The sequence below is a fragment of the Adiantum capillus-veneris genome, chromosome 17, assembly GCF_014529385.1.
Source record: "Adiantum capillus-veneris isolate H3 chromosome 17, ASM1452938v2, whole genome shotgun sequence".
NCBI classification, from domain to species: domain Eukaryota; kingdom Viridiplantae; phylum Streptophyta; class Polypodiopsida; order Polypodiales; family Pteridaceae; genus Adiantum; species Adiantum capillus-veneris.
The window spans coordinates 60,886,930-60,911,835 of NC_140947.1; the positions used below are offsets into that span (position 1 = coordinate 60,886,930).

General features: G+C 41.1%; 1 pseudogene; it reads left to right on the top strand.

Moving 5' to 3' along the window:
• The first annotated feature begins 9,828 nt into the window (after positions 1-9,828).
• On the top strand, positions 9,829-11,035 carry LOC147437346 (uncharacterized; annotated as a pseudogene).
• Positions 11,036-24,906: the final 13,871 nt, after the last annotated feature.

A 24,906-nucleotide genomic window follows, 5' to 3' on the forward strand; every position in this document is an offset into this window, starting at 1 on the left:
ACAAGTGAATGAAGATTTTCTACAACCCCAATCTATTAGGGCTTGGGAGGAATCTGGTGGGTCACGCTTTATACATTATACCATCCACATTGTCCCCAACTACAAAACCATGTTCTTCGTTGAAAAGGGAAACTGTAATCACACTTACATGCTTGAGCCTATCCCTTTGTTAGCGATACACACTATCGCAGTCATTCTGCTTAGCTCCCACTCCCTTTGATGTGAGATAGGGTGTTGGCGCAATGGAGAAGAGTCAAATCAATAGGGCGTTGGGGCAATGACAAAGAGTCGAATCGATTGTGCACATTATGCTCATTGCAAGTTGGAGAGTCTGAGTACCACACACTACTAGAGTGCTCAGCTTTTGGTCACATTGGAACTTTCTTCCCTCACATTTTTAGCCATAACATAGACCTATACACTTTCCTCTCCAACCACCATGTGGTCTCTCCATCACCACAATTTTGGAGCATCAAGAGTCACTCATCAGCCACACACATACTACATCACATGTAACCTTGATCCCATAGGTTATATTTGAGCTTCAAAGACGATAATAAAATCTATTTATCTATCTATCTACATTCTCTCTCTCTCTCTCTCTCTCTCTCTCTCTCTCTCTCTCTCTCTCTCTCTCTCTCTCTCTCTCTCTCTCTCTCTCTCTCTCTCTCTCTCTCTCTCTCTCTCTCTCTATGTTCTCTTCTCTATCTCTCTCTATTTTCCTCTCTTTCCCTCTTTCTCTATCTCTCTATCTATGTTTCTTTCCTCATTTTTCCTTTGTCTCTCTCCCTCTCTTTCTATCTCTCTCCCTCTTTCCCTCTCTCATTCTCTCCCTCTCTTTCCCTCTTACCTAGCCAATCTAAATTCCCTCTATTTCCTTATTTACCTCTATCTCTATCTCCCTATCTCTCCCTCTATCTCGCTCCCTCTCTTTCCTTCTACCTCTCTCCCTCCTTCCCTCACTTTCCCTCTTCCTCTCTCTATCTCTCTGTGTTTACCTCGTTCCTTCTAGCTCTAGCTCCCTATCTCTCCCTCTGTTTCCCTATTCCTCTCTCTCTCTCTCTCTCTCTCTCTCTCTCTCTCTCTCTCTCTCTCTCTCTCTCTCTCTCTCTCTCTCTCTCTCTCTCTCTCTCTAACCCTTTTTCTCTCTATTCCTCTCTATACATTCTCTCTATATCTCTCTTTGTACATTCTCTTTTCTATCTCTCTCTATTTAATTCTCTTTCCCTATATCTCTATCTCCCTATCCCTCCCTCTATCTATCTCTCTTTTCCCCTCTATATAATCTCTCTCTACATTCTTTTCTCTATATCTCTCTATTTATCTCCTCTCTAACTCTTTTCTCTCTATTCTTCTTTCCCTCTCTTTCTCTATATTTCCATCTTGCCCTATTTCTATCCCTCTCTATCTCTCTCTATTTCTCCCACCTCTAACTCTTTCTCTCTATTATTGTCTCTCTTGTCTAACTATTTGTCTCTCTACCTCTCTCGTTCCTTATTCTTCTCCCGCTTTTCTAACCATTTCCCTCTATCTGTCTCTCTCTCCATCTCTTTCTACTTTTTTTTAGCTTTCTTAAATGATTGTTTTCTTTTCAAATATCCATTTAAAGTTTTCTTAGGGTTTATTTAAAGTTTTTTAAAGCTAAACCTACTCATTTTTTTAAAGTTTTTTTAAAAAACTAGACCTTATTCTCACTAACTTAGTTAATTAAAACTCAAACTCACTCACATTTTTCCTCTCTCTCTCTCTCTCTCTCTCTCTCTCTCTCTCTCTCTCTCTCTCTCTCTCTCTCTCTCTCTCTCTCTCTCTCTCTCTCTTTTCATCTCCCTCTCTTATACATTAATTACACACACAAAAAAAATCTCCCTCTCAGGCTCTAATTACTCACACATACTAGTCACATACGCACTAATCACACACACCTGCCTCTCATTTACTCTTTCATAAATCAATTGTTATCAACAAAAGAACACATCATACAAGTAAGTCGATACAAACTAATCGTTCAGTGGACAAATAAACGAATGCATAATGCAAACGATGAGTATTTTTCTCTATGTGTGCGTGCGCACGCATGCACACGCACGTACGTATTCCAAAGTGTGTGTGTGTGTGTGCCTCCACGCGCGCGTATGTATTCCAAACAATGTGTGTATATGTCTGTGGGCATTTCAAATATAGAGGAAGGGGGGGATTGAGAAGACAGAGGAAGAGAAGAACATAGAGACGATATACAGAGAGTACAACCCCAAAGTGTGTAATATACGCACACAGGATGGTATATATATAGAGGGGACCCAAGGCTATATTTAGAGTAGCTTCACATATAAGCTCAACATACCCACCGTTATATTCATAAACTTACAAAAATGGTTTATAAGGAGCTACATCTCCTGTTACATACAACAATAGCTTCAAAGGCTCAATGAAATTATCTAATTAACTCTCCAAATACTTCCAAGAATGCTTTGGATCATCTTCAACTTCGATGAATGTATACCATGTATGAGATACTTCACTTTGTCTTAAAGTTATGTATAATCTGTCAATATCACAAAATTAAAGAGCACAAGATAGAAATCATATCAGTGTTAGAGAAATACATGGATATAATGTCTTTGGACACGATTTGCAGCACCTCATAATTCATTCACAGAAAATATATAAAATAAAAATTAAACCCATGTATATATTATATAATCTTCTTAACATGAAATACATGTAATATGTGCACATATACACAAAGCTGGTACACATATTTGACCATGGGGATCTCTTATTTGTATGAACTCTATCCAACGTCATACAAAATAACAAATAATAAATCATCGTAAAATAGTAATCATACAAATCATAATGAACAATCATGGAACAACACAACGGAATCATAGTCATGTTAATCATAATAAATGTAACAAATCATCATGGAATAACATTGCAACATCTGTCATGGAACAACTCCATGGGATAATAACCATCTCAATAATGAACGATCAGTACGAACAACTTCTAATTATGAAAACGTATCATGGCATCATGGAAATATTTCATAAAATAATAATGATTGATCACTACGAACAACTTGTAATCATAAAAATGCATCATGGCATCATGAAACAACTCTATGAAAGAATAATCATCTCAACGTGAAATGACCAGTACAAACAATTTATAATCACCATGAAAATGTATTATGGCATCATGGAATATCTCTTTAAAAACATAATCATCTCAGTAATAAACAATCAATATGAACGGCTTGCAATCATCATGAAAATATATCATGGTATCATCAAATAATTCTATAATCACAATCTCAATAACAGAAAATTATAAGAACTCATCATGAATAAAAACAGGAAATCTTTGATGTTTGTAGTTAAAAATAGATTTTTTAAATACATCTCTGTGATAAATCATCAAAATTATAATTCTTCAATATCCTATATAAAAAAACAAGATGAATTAATAAACCATAACGATTTGATATGAGCTACAATTAAAAGAGAAAATAGATCATCAAAATATAACTCTTTAATAAAGTATCAGAATCATAACCATTGACATTTGTAGAGAAGATAAATAATATGAATTGTCAAAGCATAAGACTATAAAATAAATCATTAAAATAGTAAGTATTTGTGATATAGTCAGATAACTCATTGAAAATAACACTTTGATGTCCACATGAAAAGAATAAAAATAATTTTTGCAAACATAACGCTTTAACAACAATCCTTGAATACAACACAAATCCATAACACTTCAATAACTAAGATGGACACAAATTAATTGCTTTCTTCAAGTGAAATGTCATACATAAAATCAAGTTGTGTGGAATATGATATGATTTACATAATTCTCTCTACAATAGCATGATAAAACTCTCAATAAATTCAATAAAGAAAATATTGATTTGATCTTTATCATAAATCATACACAATCAAAAAGAAAATTAAAAAAAAAAGATCCAAAGTGATATGACTTTGATCTAGCTCAATGTACATGCATCAAAATATATGTGATATGCATAAAGAGTATATATGGAGATTTGTCACGTACACATCTAACCCTATGTGTACATGGACAAGCTACTTCATGTCTAGGGTTCATTAGCTTAGGAAGTGTTCTGGCACTTTTGTGAGTCTGTTTGCAGACCGTGCATGTCCAGGCACTTAGAGTAGATGAATATCCTCTGGTTACATACAACATGATCATCAAACTACAATCACAACCCTTCAGGACCGTTTTTACATTGCACAAACATCGTTTCTCTATTTTAGCCATTTTTCACTTATTATTAATAAGTGACTTTGCTGGGAAATTGGGTAGGGCAAATTGACTCATGCAGTATACAAGAAAACTTAGCGCTAGCACTTTCTGGCAAAAGAGGCAGCAGGGACCAGGTGTCCAACAGTGCACCTTCTCAGCAAGACTCCCCGGTAGGCAACCTAGCATTTTTAGCCACCAAAGAAGCAGCATTTTGCAGTTGCAGATGAAGCGTGGAGACAACAGATCTTTGCAGACTCCCTAGCGTTTTTGCATCAATAAGCAGAAGAGGCCTAGCGTTTTGGCACCAACAAACCTAGCCTAGCATTTTTGCATTTGTAGACCTACACCAGCGTTTTGCAGATTCTCCACGATAGTGCTTCAGCGTTTTCAATTTTCAGCATATAGACACAATAGAAAAGCCCCCAAACCTTGAAGATCTCACCTTCTTGCAGTAGATCCTTGCCATACGGTTAGATCAACTAGCATTTGCAGATTCATCCCACTATTCGCAAATTTCAGCATCTAGGTTTTAAGCACGTTGTTGTTGCACCGTCATCATCGCCATCGTCACTGACATAGAGTCAGAATTCAACAGATACAAGATTTGCAGATTTCAGCCCTTAGCATTTTCAGATTTCAGGCTGTCATCGTCGACAAGTCCATTGTATTGTAGAGATTAGTGCAACCAATAGTAGACCGCTCTCGTCATAGAGAGTGGGGCCTTTGGAGGAGGATTTGACAACATTGTGGTGTCGTATTCTTCTCTCTCTATCTCTAAGTCTCATCACCTTCATTCACACTATTTTCCACTTTTTTTGTGATCCTTTGCACTCTCTTACTAAAGGAATGGAAGGCTCTCCCTTTTGTAAGTAAAAGGAACCCTTGAGCACAGTTCAGAGCACTCATCTTGAGCAAAGTTCAACATTCTCATCCGTTGCACCTTACATTGGTATCAAAGCTTTGGCAGTGTTCTGTATCACTCAAGGAAAGAACCACATAATTTTTTTTTTCTTGTTGCGGTCGCACATAACCCAAGTCCACTTGGGTGTGTTGATTCCTAATTGTGTTTTTTGAAGAGTGATAGGAAACCCAAGAAAGAAGGGCAGCCTCCCCTTGTTTCTCTTTTCACTCATTGAGAGCGTACCATGCACTTAGCGGCGGCTGACCAATCGACGTGAGGTGGGAAAAAGCAACCTTGGTGTGAGCACAAGGCCACCAAGGGGTGCACCCGCGGGAAAGACAAGAGCTCGGTTAAGAGAAGATCCTTCTCTAACATTGATTGCAAGCTAAAGAAGAACCTCAAGAATGAAAGATCCTCAAGAACTCAAGACCCTCAAGAACCCAAGAACCCAAGAACCACAAGAACCCAATTTCCTCGTGAGCTTAAGAACCCAAGACTTCAGTGTATGGTCACCACCCGAAGCGGAATGGATACTTTGCATGGAGGTGATGAGCATGGAGGTGGCAAAGAAGCATTTTCCCTACCAGGAGGTTTTTCCGACCCTCCCCCTTCCCCATCTACATCAAGGATTGTACCAAATTCTATGGAGGCTTTGGGCAAGACGATGATGGACAGGATGAAGTTACAACAAGAAGTGCAACGTGCTGCCTTGGAGCACGAGCGCAAAGAAAGAAAGGTAGAATTTGATTGTGAACACAAAGAAATAAAGGCAGCATTTGATTGAAAACACAAAGAAAGAATGGCAGCAATAGAGCATGAGCACAAAGAAAGAAAAGACAAATTGGATCGCGAGCGTGAATAAAGATGGTTAGAGCGTGAAGCGCAGAGAAACCAATGCATGCAAGAGTTGTTCCTACTATTTTCTAATGTGCAATCACAGATTGAAAAGAACTAGGAGAAGGAGACTCTCTCAATCTTTGCTTCTCCAAAGCACGACACACATGATTTGCATGATCAAGATGTGATTATTCACGATCATGATGATTTGCATGATCAAGATGTGATTATTCACAAGCATGATGAATTGCATGATAATGATTGATTACTCACAAGCATGATGAATTGCATGATAATAATTGATTACTCACAAGCATGATGAATTACAGGATAAAGATGTGATTGTTCACAAGGATGATGGTTTAGTTTATGCTTTTTCTAGTGAAGCTAACCTCATTGCAGATTCGATCAATCACGACGAACCGATCTTGTCTCTTGAGTCGAGGTCCAAAGAACCCCCATAGGAAGTATTCTGTGTTTGAATGATTATTCAGCATGCATTGTTTGAGTGTTTCATTCGTGATGCATTTTAATCGTCGTCTTTATGTGATCCATTTTCACAGGCATGCCATATTGCACGATGAACATGATTCACTCATGAATGAGCACAGATGTATGCGGATTACTCATGAAAAGCTAAAATGTTTGCATTCAAGGAATTCACATTCCATGTCTCTGCGTTGGAATGACACAGTATCATAAAGAGAACAAGAAGGATTGAGCATCAAGCATCGGCATTTCCATTGTAATTTGCCATAGTTGATTGATTTAGATCAAAAAGACAATTTCAATTCCATTGTTTGCGTGTTCTTGATGAATAGTTTGGAACCAGTGTTTTGTTCTCCGCGATAGAAGTATCATTAGCTTCAGTGTTTTTAGTTTTCAGCATATAGACACCACAAAATAGCCCCCAAACCTCACGGATCTCACCTTCCCGCAACAAATCCTTGCCGCACGGTCAGATCAACCAGCGTTTGCAAATTCAGCTTGCCATTCGTAGATTTTAGCATCTACCTCTTCAACGCGTTGTCGCATCGTTGTCATTGTCGTTGTCACCGACATAGAGCCAGAATTCAACGCGAATACAAGATTTACAGATTTCAGTCCTTAGCGTTTTCAAATTTCAGCCCATCTCGTTGTTGTCCTCATCGTCGTAGAGGTTTGTGCAATCAATAGTAGACCGCTTTCGCCATAGAGAGTGGGGCCTTCGGAGGAGGGTTTGACATCATTCTGGTGTCGTATTCTTCTCTCTCTATCTCTCAGTCTCAGCACCTTCATTCATAGTGTTTGTCACTTTGTTTGTGATCATTTTCACTGTCTCACTAAAGGAACAAAAGTCTCTCCCTTTTGTAAGTGAAAGGAACCCTTGAGCACAGTTCAGAGCAATCATCTTGAGCAAAGTTCATAATTCTCATCCGCTGCACCTTACAAGATTAGTCAATTTAACTATTTCTTTGAATAAATAAATCAAATTGAATGCAATGTAAATATAATATGCTTAATTTTTTTTAATCTAATTTCATTTATACAAACCGAATTGCATATAATACATGAAAAGTAATTCAAGAATCATGAAACAAAAAACTCAATATGTATCAATATGCAAATTTAGTTAAATACAATGTAACTTCAATATACTTAGCTCTTGATCTTTTTTTTTTAATGCAAACCAAATTTCATATGATGCATAAAAAGAAAATCAAAGATTTCTAACAAGAAGCTTAACGCTAATAGATTTGGAAATATAAAAGCTCTTACCTTTTCACGATTTCAATTGAAAATAGTTATCAATTTGTTGTAAGTTACTTTTGGTGTAGAATTTTATAAATCTGTCATGACAAACAACTCCAAAACACCTAAAAATGCTAAGAACGACTCTTTAACACTAGAATGGTAACCTAACAGGACATAAAAGTGTCCTTTCAGGGTTTTGGAAGAAAATTCCAAAACCATAGTAGATCCACTCATTTTGAAAAATCCTTTCATGGGCTTATAGTTCAATAACTACTACATATGGTGAGAAACTTGTAATTTTTCTCATCCCTTGGTCACTACAAGCCTCCAAAATTGATGGACTAGTGCATTTTGCCCAAAATAGCAATTTCTTACGGTTGATTGCATATAAATAAGAGTGGGGAATTTTGTAGGACATGAGATTAAATGCCCCGTTAACTTCAATGGGTTGGTGACCAAAACATATGGTTTCTTTTACCTCAATAATTTTTTTTGGGCAAAAAAATAGGTACAAAAAAGTTGTGTTTTTGCCATTCTGCGGACCTATCATCAAAGTTTCTATAGTCACGCTCAATAGAGATACTATATACATGTTTTCTTAGTTCCCTTTGGGCATTTGGATTCAAAAGGAGCCATGGATCATGTCAAAATGATAATGGATCTCTTACAATTGGAACCTTGGGGGCAATGATAAAGTGCTAAATACAGCAAACATGAAAAAATTGGGTTTAGCATTATGACCTCTAGAAACCCATATAAACTACTCAATATCTAGCCAAGCTTGTAGTCTATGATTAGATATGGTTACTACCTACAAAATACACACAATTGGCCTAAGAAACTAGCAATATTGAGAAAGTTATACTTGCTACTCTAAAATGTCTCATATTCTTCAACAATCAAAAAACTCAACCATCATCATATACTATGCTATATAGCATATTAGGTCCCCCAAAACTCAAGGAAGATTATCTTTATGTTATACATTACACTTACACAATCAAAATTGAATTTGGATATCAAGAAAGCCACCAAAAAAATCATAAAAGTGCTAATTTTGTCCAAAAAACAAGATTATGCAATTCTTGTAAATTGGTCATAACTTAAAAATTTAACACTTAGCTCTCCCTACAAGCATCAAAACATGTTGAGAACTATGAAGGCCTAACCTCTAGCCATCTAAACCTCACAAACATGAAGTTTAGAATGGTATAGTTGCCAAAAATTGAAAAACAGCAAAAAACAGGACCCGTTTTTTCACACAGTTTAGGTTCAAAAATGTTGTGCAAGAGTAAGGTTAATGGTGAGATCGATACTCCAAAAAAAATGCTAAGTTTTTTTCAGCTCATAAGGCAACTTTGTGGATATATAGCACCTAGAAATTCATTTTCATACTCTTCAAATAATTCAAGCAAATGGTCACTTAACAGGACACAAAAGTGTCCAAGGACATAAATGTGTCCTGTTACCATTCTAGTGTTAAACGCTCAAATTGGAGTTCTGAGGAGAAAGTTATGACGATTTTATGTTTTTTTGAATTGTAGATTTTTGTTGCACGTGCATTGTGCAAAGCCACGGGAGGCTAAAAATGTCCTAATTTTGTGAAGAAAAAGCAACCATGCTATGATACCATGTTCAAAAGATAGGAAGAGAACAACAGAGAGATGCTAAACATAAGAGTGCAATCCAAGTGTATAGACTACGTACACAAGATGGTATATATATAGAGAGAACACAGGGCTATATTTAGAGTAGCTTCACATATAAGCTCAACAGAGAGGTGGTGTTAAAAAAATGAACCTTGATCTAGGGTAGAGGAGCCAGGAGTGGGACGGGTAACTTGGGAGGGAATTTTAGTGTGGAAATTTTGGGAATTTTTGAATGGGGAGGTATTGGCCAGCTCGGCAAGGTCTTCTGAGCATGTGTCAGTGGAATGATGCTATTTTGAGCGGGTCAGATGAGAATTTAAACAGATATATTGTTTTGTGTGTATCAAAAATGGTATCCAATGAAGATATCTATCTACCCCAATAAGTGGGACAGCCGGGTTTAGTGGTTATATCTACCCCAACTAATAACGTACCATGTGTAGTCCACCAGGTGGACTCCCATGCATGACATTAAATGCTCCTGGCGACCTCGTAGAAGCGACCGCGTAGTCCCGAGCTTATCTCCCTGTTGTGCGGACTTGTGCCCTCTCGACAGGGCGTCAATCTGAACCTCTTCCTGAGTGCATGCCAAGTGATTTGAAGCGCTTGCAAAGCGGTGGGCAACCCAGCCAAGCAAAAATGTCGGTTTTTGATAGCATCAAAGAATCGACAGCAGCCAGGGAAGCTTTGTTTGCCACAGACTTGGCAAGTAATCTCTGTTTTTCTCCCCCCTTGTACTGTTTTTCGCCTTGCTTAATCTTTCCTATCTATGCTACCTAGTTTCAATGGATGCTCCTCCTCAAAAAATAGCGTTGTTAGCTCTCTCTCTCTCTCTCTCTCTCTCTCTCTCTCTCTCTCTCTCTCTCTCTCTCTCTCTCTCTCTCTCTCTCTCTCTCTCTCTCTCTCTCTCTCTCTCTCTCTCTCTCTCTCTCTCATGCATGAGTATGCTCAGCCTGCCCCATACGTAATCACATGTGCTTTCACCTTGAAGGCCTGTGTTGTTGACCGAGAAAGGTGTTGTGCTTGGAGAAAGTGTAGAGAGTAGTATACGTCTTCTCATTAGAATCTGGGACGGAAGCTGGAGGATGCCTTGTGGGTAGATGCCATTTTTTATAAACCAACAGGAAGCCACCAGGTCACGAGAGCTCTCAGATCCTCGCAATTGGGCACACCCGCATGCTTTTCTGACTCTTGGCATTAGCAAGTATGATTGCTCAGATGGCAACTGAGATCGAGTTGACTGGTTACAATTCCTTTTGTTGCAGGTGACATTGCAGGTGATGCTGCTATTGGTTTCTAGTGATGTACAGAAAGCCAGGACATTCTTCGTTCAAAAGCTCACAGTTGTATTGAGGCATGAAGAAATAGCTTTAGAAAAGGTAATTACAATAGCTTTATACAGTTTGAATGGCTCCTCCTTCAAAACACAGTGTGCCAAGTTGTGCTCCCCTTAATTTCTTCTACCTGTTGGTTGATGTTTTCTTGGTTTTGGTCGCAGGCATCAAGTGAAGGTTGTATTCTCCTACAACAGTCAGATATATCCCCGCTACAAGTGCATGGACGAGATGCCATGGATGTTGGTGAGCTTCTGAGGTCACTCAGTACTCATGAAAGGGGCAAACAAAGGGTTTTATGGTGTTGATCTTTGCGTTAATTCTACTGTAGTGTTGTTGTTGATCTTCTTTGTAGATTGTACTGTTGGTGTTGATCTTCTATGTCAATTGTGGTATAGGCACGTTTTACTTTAGTGTATTTTGCATTATGCAATGGTTGTTAAAACCTTCTACATTAATGGTTGTGTTGTAACCTTCTATGTTGGTTGTGAATAACGTAGTTGGGTGACTGTCGCAAGTAGGAAATAAAGCATAATTGAAAGAGGGGATTTTGTGGTGTGGCACTTGATAGGCAGTGAAAATGCACAAACACATAAATCCTTAATGTCCAAAATAGGTGAAACGCTTGTGGATTAAGACGTGAAAAGCGAGATTGCTATTGGTGGGTAGTACATTTGGCAAGTTTGGGGATATTGTTGACAAAACCTTAGTACAATGCTTCTTGAAAGCACATCTGAAAAGGAGTGTGACAAAAGGTAAGATATCCTCTTGAGAGGGGATGGATGGGGGGTAATGCGCACTAGGGGTACCCTAGCATGTACAAAACTTCTTGGAAAGCTATGAACAAGGGTTATCTAGTAGGTTTGCTAACCGATACATCCGCGAAAATAATAGATATGAGGAAAGAAAAGGTTGTCAAAATGGGAGGAAGTGCTAGGGCCAAACATGTATAAAACATGACGAGCTGCTATCAATAAAATTCACCCACAAAGTGAGATATCAAGAAAGAAGATCTCGTCGCTTTCTTCGCATTTTCTCCATCCTTTGCCTTCGTGCATAGGCATGATATGGCGTATCTAAATGCAATGGCTTAAGAATTAACCCTTCAGTAGAACCTTGATCCCAAAGAATAGAGCGTAGATTGTTTTCAAAGAGTTTTTGTTGTGCCTCCCAGCTCTTCCTCAAAGCCTTTGCTTGTTGCATGTGAAGTTTTCATTGTCGGGTTGCATCTTTATCAGCTAATGCTTGTAGCCGCTTGTTCTCTTTCTCCACCTTCTTCAGCTCTCTTGCCTTTGCTATTTCATCTTTTTTTGTTGTTTTGGCTTTCATACTCTCAATATACTGATTGGAAGTAAGTATCAAGCTGTTGGTATAATCGACAAAGGCCTCTCTATTTACTTTCCGCACGGAAACTTCCATCATCGGCACTCGTAGAATGTTTACAATGCTACTAGACTGCACTGAAGTGCCTTGTTGGCTGATGTTGAGATTTGTGTTCTCATTTGCAAATATATCTTGCCGCATGTTCAAGGTGGGATTAGCAGTCTGATTTGCGTTCTCATATTGCGGTTGTTTCTTAGCATCATCTGAGGCAGAGTTTGGTTTGCTTCACTTCTTTGCTGCATGTTCAGGGTGGGATTAGCAATCTGATTTGTGTTCTCATTGCTGTTGTTTCTCAGCATCATCTGAGGGAGAGTTTGGTTTGCTTCACTCCTTTGCTGCTATTCGGGGTGGGATTAGCTATCTGATTTGTGTTCTCATTGCTGATGTTTCTCAGCATCGTTTGAGGTAGAGTTTGGTTTGCTTCACTTCTTTGCTGCATGTTCAGGGTGGGATTAGCAATCTGATTTGTGTTCTCATTGTTGTTGTTTTGCAGCATCATCTGAGGGAGAGTTTGGTTTGCTTCACTTCTTTGTTGCATGTTCAGGGTGGAATTAGCAGCCTGACTTCTGTTCTCATTGCTGATGTTACTCAGCATCATCTGAGGGAGAGTTTGGTTTTCTTTACTTATTTGCTGCACTTGGCAGTGGCTGGTTGTTGAAATGGATGGACGAGGGGTGTCACATACTGGATGAGAAGATGCTCCTTGTTGTTCAAGACTGTCAAAATAATGGGCTGTATCATCGTCTTCCATCAGCCTAGTGTACGTGACCCCATTGATTGTGGGAGTATTTTCAAGAAGTGAATCTTCATCTAGGAGTTGCCTTGCCATGGTGGTGAGTGCATGAATGGATTCATCCTCTCTACTTGGAGGTAGAGGTTTGTTTGGTACCTATGATAAATCTTCTTCTTCAGTTGTTGTGTCCTCCACAATGTTGATGTGATTGCATGGCATGTTGTCAAATTTCACTGCATCAGGGTTAAATGGCCAAATTCCGGTTGCTTTGAAACCTGCTTTAATATTATTCTCTGTTAGAGCGGAGAGAATGGCTTTTGCCACAATTGTAGACAATTCTAACTTGCTTGCTTGCCTAGAGCTGGTTCGTAGATGCCAAATGTCCCGCCCTCTGCAAAAGTGAGTCTTCAAGGATTTGAATACGGATACATCCAAAGGTTGAAGATTGTGTGATGTGTGTGCTGGTATGTAATAATATCTATGCTGGAGTCTCAAGCCTTTTCAACAACATCCAAGGATACATGACTGCCATGGCCATCTAGAATCAGAAGATGCCTATTTTCCTTACCGACCAGCTCTGTGATAGCTTTGTCGAAGTGCTCCAGCCATGCTTGAAACAGCTCACCCTTCATCCATGCCTTTTTGTGCACTGCCATTGCTGCTCCTTTTTCACAATTTTGAATATAGTTTCCCATTATTCGGCTACCTTTGAAAATGTAATATGATGGAATAGCTTGACCAGCAGCATTCACACAGCATAAAACTGTCATCCACTCACGTGAATCACACGTACCATTATACACAGATTCAATCCCCTTTCTTGCTAGAACCTTCATACCTTTGTCTCTTGATCCTTGAAATCCAGTTTCATCTGCATTCCATATGTGTGTAGGTGGATATTTGTGCTTCTAATATGATGAGTGAAGGTTGTCATGCAAAGACTTTACAATATCAGGTCGAAAGCGGGTTGCCCTTGATTGATCCAAGCTCTCTCCAACACGGAAAACTGGATTTGGATGCCGCTTTCGATAGCCAGCCCACCAACTTTTCCCGGGGATTCCATCGGAAAAGACTGTGTGCCTTGTTTGACAAATTTCTGCCACTTTCACTTTAACATCCAGCACTGAGATGCCATGACCTCAATCGCACTTTGTAAATATCCATTGCAGCAGAGCAGTCTCCTCTTCCTCTGTCAAAACTGTTTGTGGTCCTCTTCTCTTCTTGAGAGTTCTTCCTTCTTCCCAATTTGCAATTGCTGTTTTACTTATCCCAAATTGCATGGAGAACTTGACCAATGAGATGTCATTCTCCCGTGCTTGAAGGGCTTTAGCCATGTCTTCTTCTGTCCACTTACGTTGAATGCAAGGTTTCGTTGTTGCTGGTGGGAACTCTTCAAAAGCGTTGTGATCTAGAGGGTCTGATGCAATTGGTGAATACCTAGGCTTAGGGAAGGTTGGTTTGGCCACCGTTGCAAGTGGAGGACTTTTGGTTGTAGATCTGCTGGTTCCTTCTTTTTGTTGATGGGGTGAGGTGATGTCTTCGTGCATTTACCTGGTGGAATGGACTTTCCCAGGTTGTTTGCTCCACTTCTATTGGTTTGTGCTCTATCTCTTCTCTTTGCCATGTTGTTCCAAAAATGAAACAGCCATTAGAAGCATGGTACTTGTATGAAAAAGTCACAAAGATAATAAGTGCATTGACACATTGGGATAGTAAGTGATTTGATGTAAAGCACTCTTGCGATTGAAGATTTAGTCCTTGTAGGTTTTGAGAAGATGAGAATACTCTTTGACTGAAAACTTTCTCTTGGGTGCGGGCTAAGTGGACTTCTCAGGGCTAGGCAATCGCTTGTGTAATAATGTGGATGAGGTGGGAGTGGATATACTAGGATCTTTGGGATTTATGAAGGGAGCTTTCTTTCTGGGTATTCTACAAGCAAAAACAGGCACGACGTGTACCTTGCCACAGCAACAAACCCTTCCACCGTTTTTATGAAGAAGGAGACTTGTGCACAACAAACCTTCTAGTTGTGGGTGTCTTTCGATTAAACATGCCTTGCACTCTCAAGGGGCATTGCTCTCCATTGGTGAAAAAGAACATCTGGTTGTCCTGTTTTGATAGATAGGATGTGTCTTGCTTTGCTATTTCACCTTCAAGGAGGCTTTTTGTTGTTGAACTCGACGTGTGGGAACTAGCTTGTTGCTGCCAGGAGTTGATTGCATTCTGTTTGCTGCACTTCTACACCTTTGCCATGGATTAGTGCAGGAAGAGGCCTGTTGTGTGAAGAGATAAATGGATGTACTGCACATAAAACTTTATGTTTCTGTTGGGGGAGTATTGTTGCATACAATAGTTGGTTCTCCTGGTTATGTGATGTTATACCATATAGGAAGTTCAGTGATATCTAGTTGTGGAAAGGTGAGAGTGGAGGAAGGAGATTGCAGTAGGAGAAGGTCGATTGTAAGAGGTCGTGGATGGTTTATGTTCTTGTGATTGAGAATAACCTTTGTGAGTGCAAGGTTGCATGCTTGTTAATTTTCACGCTTCTACTGGCAGTCATTTGTCATGAGTACTGACGGGTCTGTTATCATGTGCAGGTCACGATTGTGTTCAAGGAAGATCACGTATCATAAGAGGAACGTTGGACAGGCTCTGGCGTGCTAGGATTTCGTGAGTGGAGGCGAAGCCAGGGTCTAGTCAAGGACCACGCAGGCACTTGTCGCGCTCATCATGCCACGCGATAATTTATACGTTTAATAGCGCAAGTTATTACCTATTCTGACCTTTGAATGGTCCTAATTTTTGTACATCTTTTGGACCCCTTCCCACTACTGGCTCCTCTACCCTAGACTCCTTGCGGTCAGCGTTTAGAGTGCTACCTCGTCCTCTCACCATTGCACCGCGACTCCAATGAACGGCCATCAAATGCTCTCTCTCCAAAATTGAGTTTGTGCGTGTGTGTGTGTGTGTGTGTGTGTGTGTGTGTGTGTGTGTGTGTGTGTGTGTGTGTGTGTGTGTGTGTGTGTGTGTGTGTGTGTGTGTGTGTGTGTGTGTGTGTGTGTGTGTGTGTGTGTGTGTGGGTGGGTGAGAGAGAGAGAGAGAGAGAGAGAGAGAGAGAGAGAGATGAAAGGGGAGACTTACGGGAAAGGCTCTGTTGTGCAGGTGCAATGGTGGGTAAAAATAGAGCAAGGTATACCCAAAAACACGGCATATATTGCTTTGTTTCTTTTTTAAAATCAATGATCATTAGTTCATATATTATCGTAAATATCTTTTACGGTTTGATTTCCTAAAACGTTGGAGAAGAATCCGATGTTGCAAGGGTGATTTTTCAACCTCCAACAATCCTTTTTTTTACAAAATTTAATTTTTTCCTCCATATCTTTTCCTACTTATTATATTTTTTAAATTATTTATTTAGTCATTTATTCTCTTTGCACTATTGAGATTTTAGCCCCGCCCCCTCCCCCTCTCTATACTTCCTATTTATTTTTGAGAGCACATGTTTTTTTGAAAAAAAATTAATTGGGATAATTGAAATAGTAGGACAATTGGGATGATCGAGGCCTCCCAACATTGCTGAATGCAAGTGATGGATCAAGGACAAGGTCCCTTGCCCTGCGCCAAGTGTAAAGGGGAAATTCCTTGCTTGAGGCGCATTGCCTTGGAGCATGTGGAGAACGAGAGGCTCTACATCCCTCCAAAAAGCACATGAGAAGATGGGAGAACCACCCCCGCTCACTTGAGGATTCTTCCCATTGGTCTATGTTTGGTGGTGGTGCTCTGGAAAAAAAAGCTGATAGGTAACAACAAGAGATATTGAGCAAAGGCATGGCACATGGTGATCGTGGCACTAGATCTACTTCAATGACTCCCCCATACACATCCCAGGGACACTTTGAGCATGTGGATCATCACATGTTCAACATGGTAGATGAGTTGTTGGCAAATGAAGCCAACATGTGCGAGGAGGATTGTAGACTCTGCACAAGACGGACATATGCAAAGGAGGATAGGTTACTATTCAGTACCCAAAAACCTCTTTATGATTGGGCCCAATACTTAGTGCTTTGAACATCATTGGAGGTCCTCAACTTGCAAGAAAAATTTGGTTGGCGCAAATGCAAGTGTAGATGCACTTCTCGGGTAGGTTCTATTTATGTTTTTTTGAAAATTGCACTCTCTTGTTGCCCCCCCCCCCCCCCCCCCCCCCCCCCCTTGCATTTGTACTAAGTTTTTGTTTCATTGTAGTCTAATGGGAAAAATTCTTTCCAAAGATCACCACATGCCTTCGGATCATCAACAAGCAAGGTTGTATGTCACCAAACTTAGCATGGAGTATGAGTGCATCCATGCATGTGTCAACAATTTCATGCTATACCACAGTGAACATGCACATGCTACCTCATGTCCTGTGTGCGAAGAAGCACGCTACAAGACTAGTGTGAGCAGGGCCCACCTACCTTGCAAGTTACTGAGGCATTTTTCACTTATTCCTCGGATTCCACACATGTTTAAAAGTAGGTCTACAATGGAGCTTCTCATATGGCACTCCAACGACCACTCAAATGATGGAATGATGTGTGTCCCTATCGATTCACATGCATGGAGACACATCGAGATTCATTGGCCCAGAATTTGGGCTAGAGCCTTGACACTTGAGGCTTGGGTTGGAAAAAAGTGACAGTTTCAATCCCTTTGGATCAAGTCTACATCATAGAGAACTTGGCCCATGGTGATCATCAACAACTAAAATATTCCACCATGGGATACTACCAAAAATGGGAATATACTTCTCCTTTGCTTCTTCCAAGGAAGTACAAAGTGGAAAATATGGATGTCTACCTCAAGCACCTCATCAAGGAGTTGGAGAAGTTGTGGAAGGGAATCCCGGTTGTTGATCTTTCACTTACAAAGGAGAGGAGGCAGGCAATTAGACGAGGTATCCTTATGTAGACCATGCACGACTATCCTAACCTTGGAGAGGTTTTTGGTTTGTTATGTTCATGCTTCTCTCTCTCTCTCTCTTTACCATTTGAAGTTTGAAGCGTTTCTCTAACAACATGATATGAGTGCAGGATTGTCCACATTGGGTCACAGAAATGCATGTCCTACTTGTGGGCCATCATTGGTGACAGAGCAACCAGATGCCTTACATAAGGTAATGTATTCAAACAACCGTCATTTCGTGTCCCAAAGTCACAATAAATACAAGGCTCTAGCAAATGGGAAGACACCCCTAAAGCTTACAATGGCAGATTGGGCAACCATTTGGGAAGAGCATTACAATAGTGATCCACCCTTGTCTACTCCACTAGAAGGTATGTCAAGATACTCCATATGATTAAGGCTACCATATTGGAAGGACTTAGAAATTTAACATCTCTAGGATCCCATGCACATATTCAAGAATGTTTCTCACACCCTATTGGATCACATTATGGGCAAAAAGAAATCTTTGGGCGCTAGGGAGGATTTGAGGGCCTTGAAATGTCTCCCCACCTCTAACACTCCACATCAAGCCCCATTTGTGCTTCCTAAAGCCCCATGGATTCTAAACAAAGTTTATCTAGATCGAATGAAGGGTTTCATTGCATCTATTCACACACCCACGGGGTATGTGAGGTCACTATAGGGAGCTTTCACAAATCAAAGAAAGAGTTCCATTGCATCCATTCACACACCCACGGGGTACGTGAGGTAATAGGGAGCTTTCACAAATTCAAAGAAAGGTGGAAGCGTTCAATTGTATGGGTTGAAGACCCATAATTGGCACAAGATGTTACAGGTAATTCTATCTTTCCTCTTTATCCTCTCCCTCATTTTGTTTAGATATCACTATGAAAATATCCAAGTGTTTACCGCGCTATTTTATCGCGTTTTGTAGAGAGAAGGTGCAATTTCAAGTAGAGACACAAGAGAGAGGAGGACGGGTCTTTTTTTTGTGTTTCAAATATTACCACGACTATTTCCGCTATTATTACCGCGTTTATTATCGTTGTTATTACCGTGCTTATTACCGTTGTTATATTTGACAACCAAAATTAGCGCCTAAACTTTCAAATTTTGGCTTAACCCCTCCCCCCCCCCCCCCTTCCAATTTTGGTGTTTCCCTCCTCTCAATAAAAAGAAGAGAAAGAAAGAGAGAGAGAGAGAGAGAGAGAGAGAGAGAGAGAGAGAGAGAGAGAGAGAGAGAGAGAGAGAGGGTAGAAGGAGGCAGGGGATATAAGATTATGCTTGGTTACAACTAAAATAATCATTGTCAATTGATTAACATAATTGAGCATATTCTCAAATCTAAAGAGAGGAAGAGGGGGGAGAGAGAGATGAATGGAGTACACGACCAAAAAACTTCATAACTGCAAAATGTTTATGAATCATCTTCCAAAATATCTTTACATGAAGCATCATCCAATTCTAAGCCCATGGCTCATAAATCAATAAAGAGAGAAATGGAATTGTCATTTGAGGATGCATTGCCTTCATCATCTTTGAGTTCGTCATCGTCCATCTTACCATCTTCATCATCATACAATCATCCTCGCTAAGACTTGCTACCATAGGACTTGATTCATCGACCTCCCTCTTCTCTGTTTCCACCTCATCCAAAGTCGGAGGTGGAAGACGATTGAAGATAGTTTCCACTTCATTGGTGGAAAAAATGGTTCTCCCCCGAGGTGTTACGGGAATTATGAACCAAAGTTTTGGTTGGTGGATTGCTGGGATATAGATGATGACCTATAAAATAGAAGCTCAAAGTGAGTAACATTGGTATAACTAACGCTACAAGAAAATAAAAATAAAAAAGGTACATGTCACTCACCTGCTCACAATTGCGCGGTAAAACTAAATTGGCATACCTCCATGTGTGATGCACACTAGAGTCCACCATGTAGAGGCCATTCCCATGTCGTCTATACACATTTTCAAACCACTTGCACTCGAAGATGAAGGTATGAAAGGTTCTAAAATTAACCTTTAGCATCCTTTCAATAGTTTCGCAGTACCTGACTTCATCATTGTTCATGTCAAAGTTGCCCATGATGGCACAATCCATGGTGGTTCTACACTCGTCAATGTGGCGCGTACGAAAGTGACGACCCTTTGACCACATAGAGTTAAAGTAAAGGCACTACAAAATAGAAAAATATATTAATTTATCAAATACACATTAAAGACAATTTCAAGAAATAGAGTTACAGTATGGTTTGGGTATATGAGTACTCTACCTTTGGTACGCAGTCTCATGCATACTCCCATTCTTTGTTGGTGATGTCTTCTCCGTGTGCTTATTCCTCGGTCATTCTTTCATGAATCCACTCTACACTAATGAGATCTGGGAAACATGCAAGGTGTCTAGGCACTAGGGGTGCCCTCCTTCCTCCATGTGCTTGTTTCCATGCTTCCCTCTCTTTCAAACACCTTGCCTTTGCCACTGTCCATAAGTCCACCCACTTGGTCATAATCTTTGCATTGAGAATGCAAAAGTTATTGACCACTCGGGATAGATTCATATCCAAGTTAAGTAGTTTCCCCTTTCCACTTGGCAAGTGTGAAGTCATCCTTGCATCTTCCTTGTCTGACCACATGCGAGGCATTGAAGGATCAACTTGTGCCAAATACTCTCATATGTAAACAAATGCCTCTTGAACGATCCACCCTTCGGACATACATGCCTCTGGTTGAGACCATAGCCGCACAAAATCTTTGAGAGTCTTTAAAAACCTCTCTAAGAAGAACATCCATCGTGCGTGCACTACTTCACATATAGCTATCTCCTCCACCACGTGAACCAAGAGGTGAATTTTACTAAGAAGGACCGATCGAGGAAATGCATCTTCAATGGCACACACAGTTTCTGTTGTAAGTGTTTGAGGAGCAAGGATAGCATCTATTTTGATTTCCTTGGAGCTCACAAATCTGCAAGAAAACACACAAGGATACACTAACTGCTAGTTGAAATTATTGTGTACATAAAAAAGGTGTAGTTGAGTGGAGTCTTGTGGTGTACTTACTAGCTCTCCTAGTTGAAAATAGCATCCCTCACTTTCTTGTCCTGACATATACACATACTCACATCGACAGAATGAACTACAATGTAAATCAGGGAAAGGAAAGTGAGTGATAGTCATGCACACAAACTATAGATAGAATAGGGAGTATGAAGATTACTTGAAGCATCTTGTGCCAATCATGGGACTTCAACCCATACAATTGAACGCTTCCACCCTTCTTCGCTTTTTTGAAAGCTCCCTTTAGCAACCTCATGTATCCTGCTGGTGTGAAAATAGCGGCAATGGTACCCTTCACCTTGTCTAATTCTTCTTTGGCTAGCATCCATGGTGCTTTAGGAAGCACAATCTTTCCATTTGGGACACGTCGTGGAGTAGCAGAGGTGGGGAGATGTTTTAAAAGCCTCAAATCCTCCCTCGCACCCAAAGAGTCTCCTTCTTGCCAATAATGTGGTCCCATAGTATTTGGGATACATTCTTGAATATGTGCATGGGATCCAAGAGGTGTTGTATTTTTAAGTCCTTCCAATATGGAATACCTTGACATACCTTTTGGTGGAGGACACGAAGCTGGATTGTTGTTGTGGGGTTCTTCCCAAATGGTTGCCCAATCTGCCATCGTGAGATTTAGAGGAGTCTTCCCATTTGTTGGAGCCTTGTGCTTGTTATGACCTTGGGGTAAGAAATGATGGTTGTTTGGATAGATTACCTTGCGCAAGGAATAGGGCCTCTCTGTCACCAACGATGGCCCGCAAGTAGGACATGCATTGTGCCCTGATATGGATAACCCTGCATACATATCATATGGTTAGAGAGATGAGTGAACTAAAGGGAGAGAGAGAAAGAGGGAAAGAGAGATAGAGGAAAGGGGGTTACCAAAACTCTCTCCAAGCCCAGGATAGTCGTGCATAGTCCACATAAGGATTCCCCTCACTTGGGCCTCCCTCCCCCTTTGCAAGTGAGATACCGACAACAGGAATGCCTCTCCATAACTCCTCCAACTCCTTGATGAGGGGCTCAAGGTAAATTCAATATTTGACACTTTGTACTTCCCTAGCATAAGTAAGGAAAGAAGTATATTTTCCTTCTTGGTTGTCTCCCATGGTGGAATATTTAGTTGACGATCACCACATGCCAAGTGCTCCATGAAGTAGACTTAGTGCCAAAGGGGTTTTCACCATCACTTGCTTACCCAAGCCTCAAGTGTCAAGGCTCCAATCCAAACTCTGGCCATTGAGTTTCGATGTGCCTCCATGCAGGTGAATCGGCAAGGACACACATCATTCCATCATTTTAGCGATGGTTCGCGTGCCACGCAAGAAGATCCACGATAGACCTGCTTTTAAACATGTGTTGGATGCGAGGAATTAATGAAACATGTCTCAATACCTTGCGGGGTAGGTGTGCCCCAGTCACTCCTATCTTGTATCATGCCTCCCCGCACACGGGACATGAGGTAGCATGTGCATGCTCATTGCGGTATAGCATGCAATCGTCGACGCATGCATGGATGTGATCATTTTCCATTCCAAGTGCAGTGACATACGATCTAGCTCTTTGACAATCTGGAGCCATGTGGTGATCTTCTGGCAACATTTTTCCCATCAAACTACAACAAACATGCATATTAGTATAATTCCTAGAAGAAGACACCATAAAGAGAGAGAGGGAGAGAGTATATAAAAGCCACATTCCATACTTACAGAAGTAGTGCATCGACACTTGCATTACTCCAATCGAATTTTGCTTGCAAGTTGAGGACTTCCAACGATGCTCGGAGCACCGAGTACCGTGCACCGTTGTAAAGAGGTGTTTGGGCACTCGTCATCAATCTATCCTTCATTTTGGCAGCCCAATTAGTGCAAGGCTAACAATCCTCCTCGCACACGTCGCGCTCATGAGCTAGTGACTCAGCACAGATATCGAACATGTGCTCCCCTTGCACCACAGGGTCCTAATCCCATGGCGGGGTCCTACTCCCCTTGCATCGTAGGGTCCTACTACCCTTCATTGTAGGGTCCTACTCTCATGGCATCACAAGGTCCTATGCCACTCCATTCCTGCTTCCCTAGAACATCATCAACGGACTTCCTCTCACAGTGCGCGTCAATGTTCGTCTCAGGGCAACGAGCGTCGTGAGAGACGAAGAGATGATGGATCTTGTGGTTTCACATTTTTTGTAGTGGTGGGGAAACAAAGTTCCCACTTTTAGAGTGTGCCGCCCCTGACGCAGAGGACGAGCATACTAACGCACCCGTACCAAACACGCATGGGCACTACTACAGGGTTAAATATGGTGGAGAGGTGGATTTCGGCACAGCACAGGGCAAGGCATTTTGATGCCATCTACAAATTCTTATACATTCAACGTATAAGAACTGTTTTATAAAGTTTAGAGACCAACTGCCCGATCATGCACGGTACATTGAGGACGCTCTGTCAGCTAGATTTCCAGATGCCCCCGATCAACATTTTTCACAACAATGGTTGGAGGGCTACATAAAGACATTTCTAAAAAACAAGTAGTCCAGTGTGTAGCACGCGGCAGCCAACCAGGTCAGAGATCCAAACAAGAGTTACCGCAGTGGAAACATGGCAGACACGGAGTGGGAGTGGACAATTCAAGAGAAGAGCGATCAAGCTCCGAGACGGGCTCCTCATACAGAAAAACAACGCAAGGCTCGTGCAAGACAAACTCCCACGCACTATGGCTCAGGAGGCAAGGGAGCTTGGAAGGATAAATATGTAAGATTAATTGAACTATAACGTTGATCGGTAATTATAAAGATTGTAGTTGATGATTTTGTATTGTTATTTCTAACTTAGAAAAATATCACTCTCTCTCAACCAACCAGAGAGATGGTCAACTATCGGGAGCGACATACAGAATTTAATACCTAGCGATGACTGTTCAAAAGCAACCACATCTCTCGCGAGAAATTTGACGCGGCGGTTGGACCACTACAAGCGGTAAGTTTAAACAAGTAATTTTGTATCAATTGTTTTGAGCTGTTGATGATTGTTTAATTTGGTTTGGGTTTACATTAGAAAAAATATGGACTCTCGTAGGTCCCTTTTGATTAGGGAAGGGTTAGTGGAGGACCAATGAGAGGCCTCTTGGGATATCACCTATAGCCTAAGGAGAGATAGGGGGGTAGCCTATTTGTCCCCCTCTTCAATACTTGATTCCTAGAGAGAAAGGGGAGGTGGACTGGGGGGGGGGGGGTAAAAAGGGGGAAAGAGGTGTTATAAAGCCTAGAGAGGGACCCTTGACAAAAAGGGACCCCAAAAGAAAAATTGCGCAGGTCAAAAAACCCTAAAAATTTGAAATTTTTGAAAAGTCTCAAAAATGACCGTTTCCCCTCCAAAATTGCCCAAAACATAACCAAACATCAAAAAGTCACTTTTTCTCTCCAAATTCCCTCTCTCCCATGATCTTCTCTCCCCTGCCCCCTCCCCTCCCCTCACTTCCTCTCTGCAGTCAACCCCACCACAGCCAAAATCTCACTCTCCATCTTCTCTAGCTCTCCCTCCCCTCCCCCCTCCATTCTCTCTGTGCTGTGCAGCCCACCATAGCCCAAAGCTCATCACTATCCTCCTCTTCAATTGTCCCCCCTCCCTCTCCTCACTCTCTCTACAGTCAACCCCACCATAGCCAAATGCTCACTCTCCATCCTCTCTAGCTCTCCCTCCCCTCACCCCTCCATTCTCCACAATGCAGCCCACCATAGCCCAAAGCTCATCACTAACCCACCATATCCAAAAGCTCATCCTCCATCCTCTCTATCTCTCCCTTTCTCCCCTTCATTCTCTCTCTACTGTGTAGACCTCACTATCCTTCTCTCCAACCCTCACCCCCCTCCCCCTTCCCAATCTCTCTCTACTGTGTGACCACCCGACCTCTTCTCAAGCATGTCCACCCATACCACGCATAGACGGCCCAAGTTGGAGATACAAAAGGTCATACAGCACAACACAAAGAGCTCGAAGGTGGAATGGATCCCACAGGTATTTAGCAAGGCTCATGGGTCTACATGCAACCGTTCAGTGT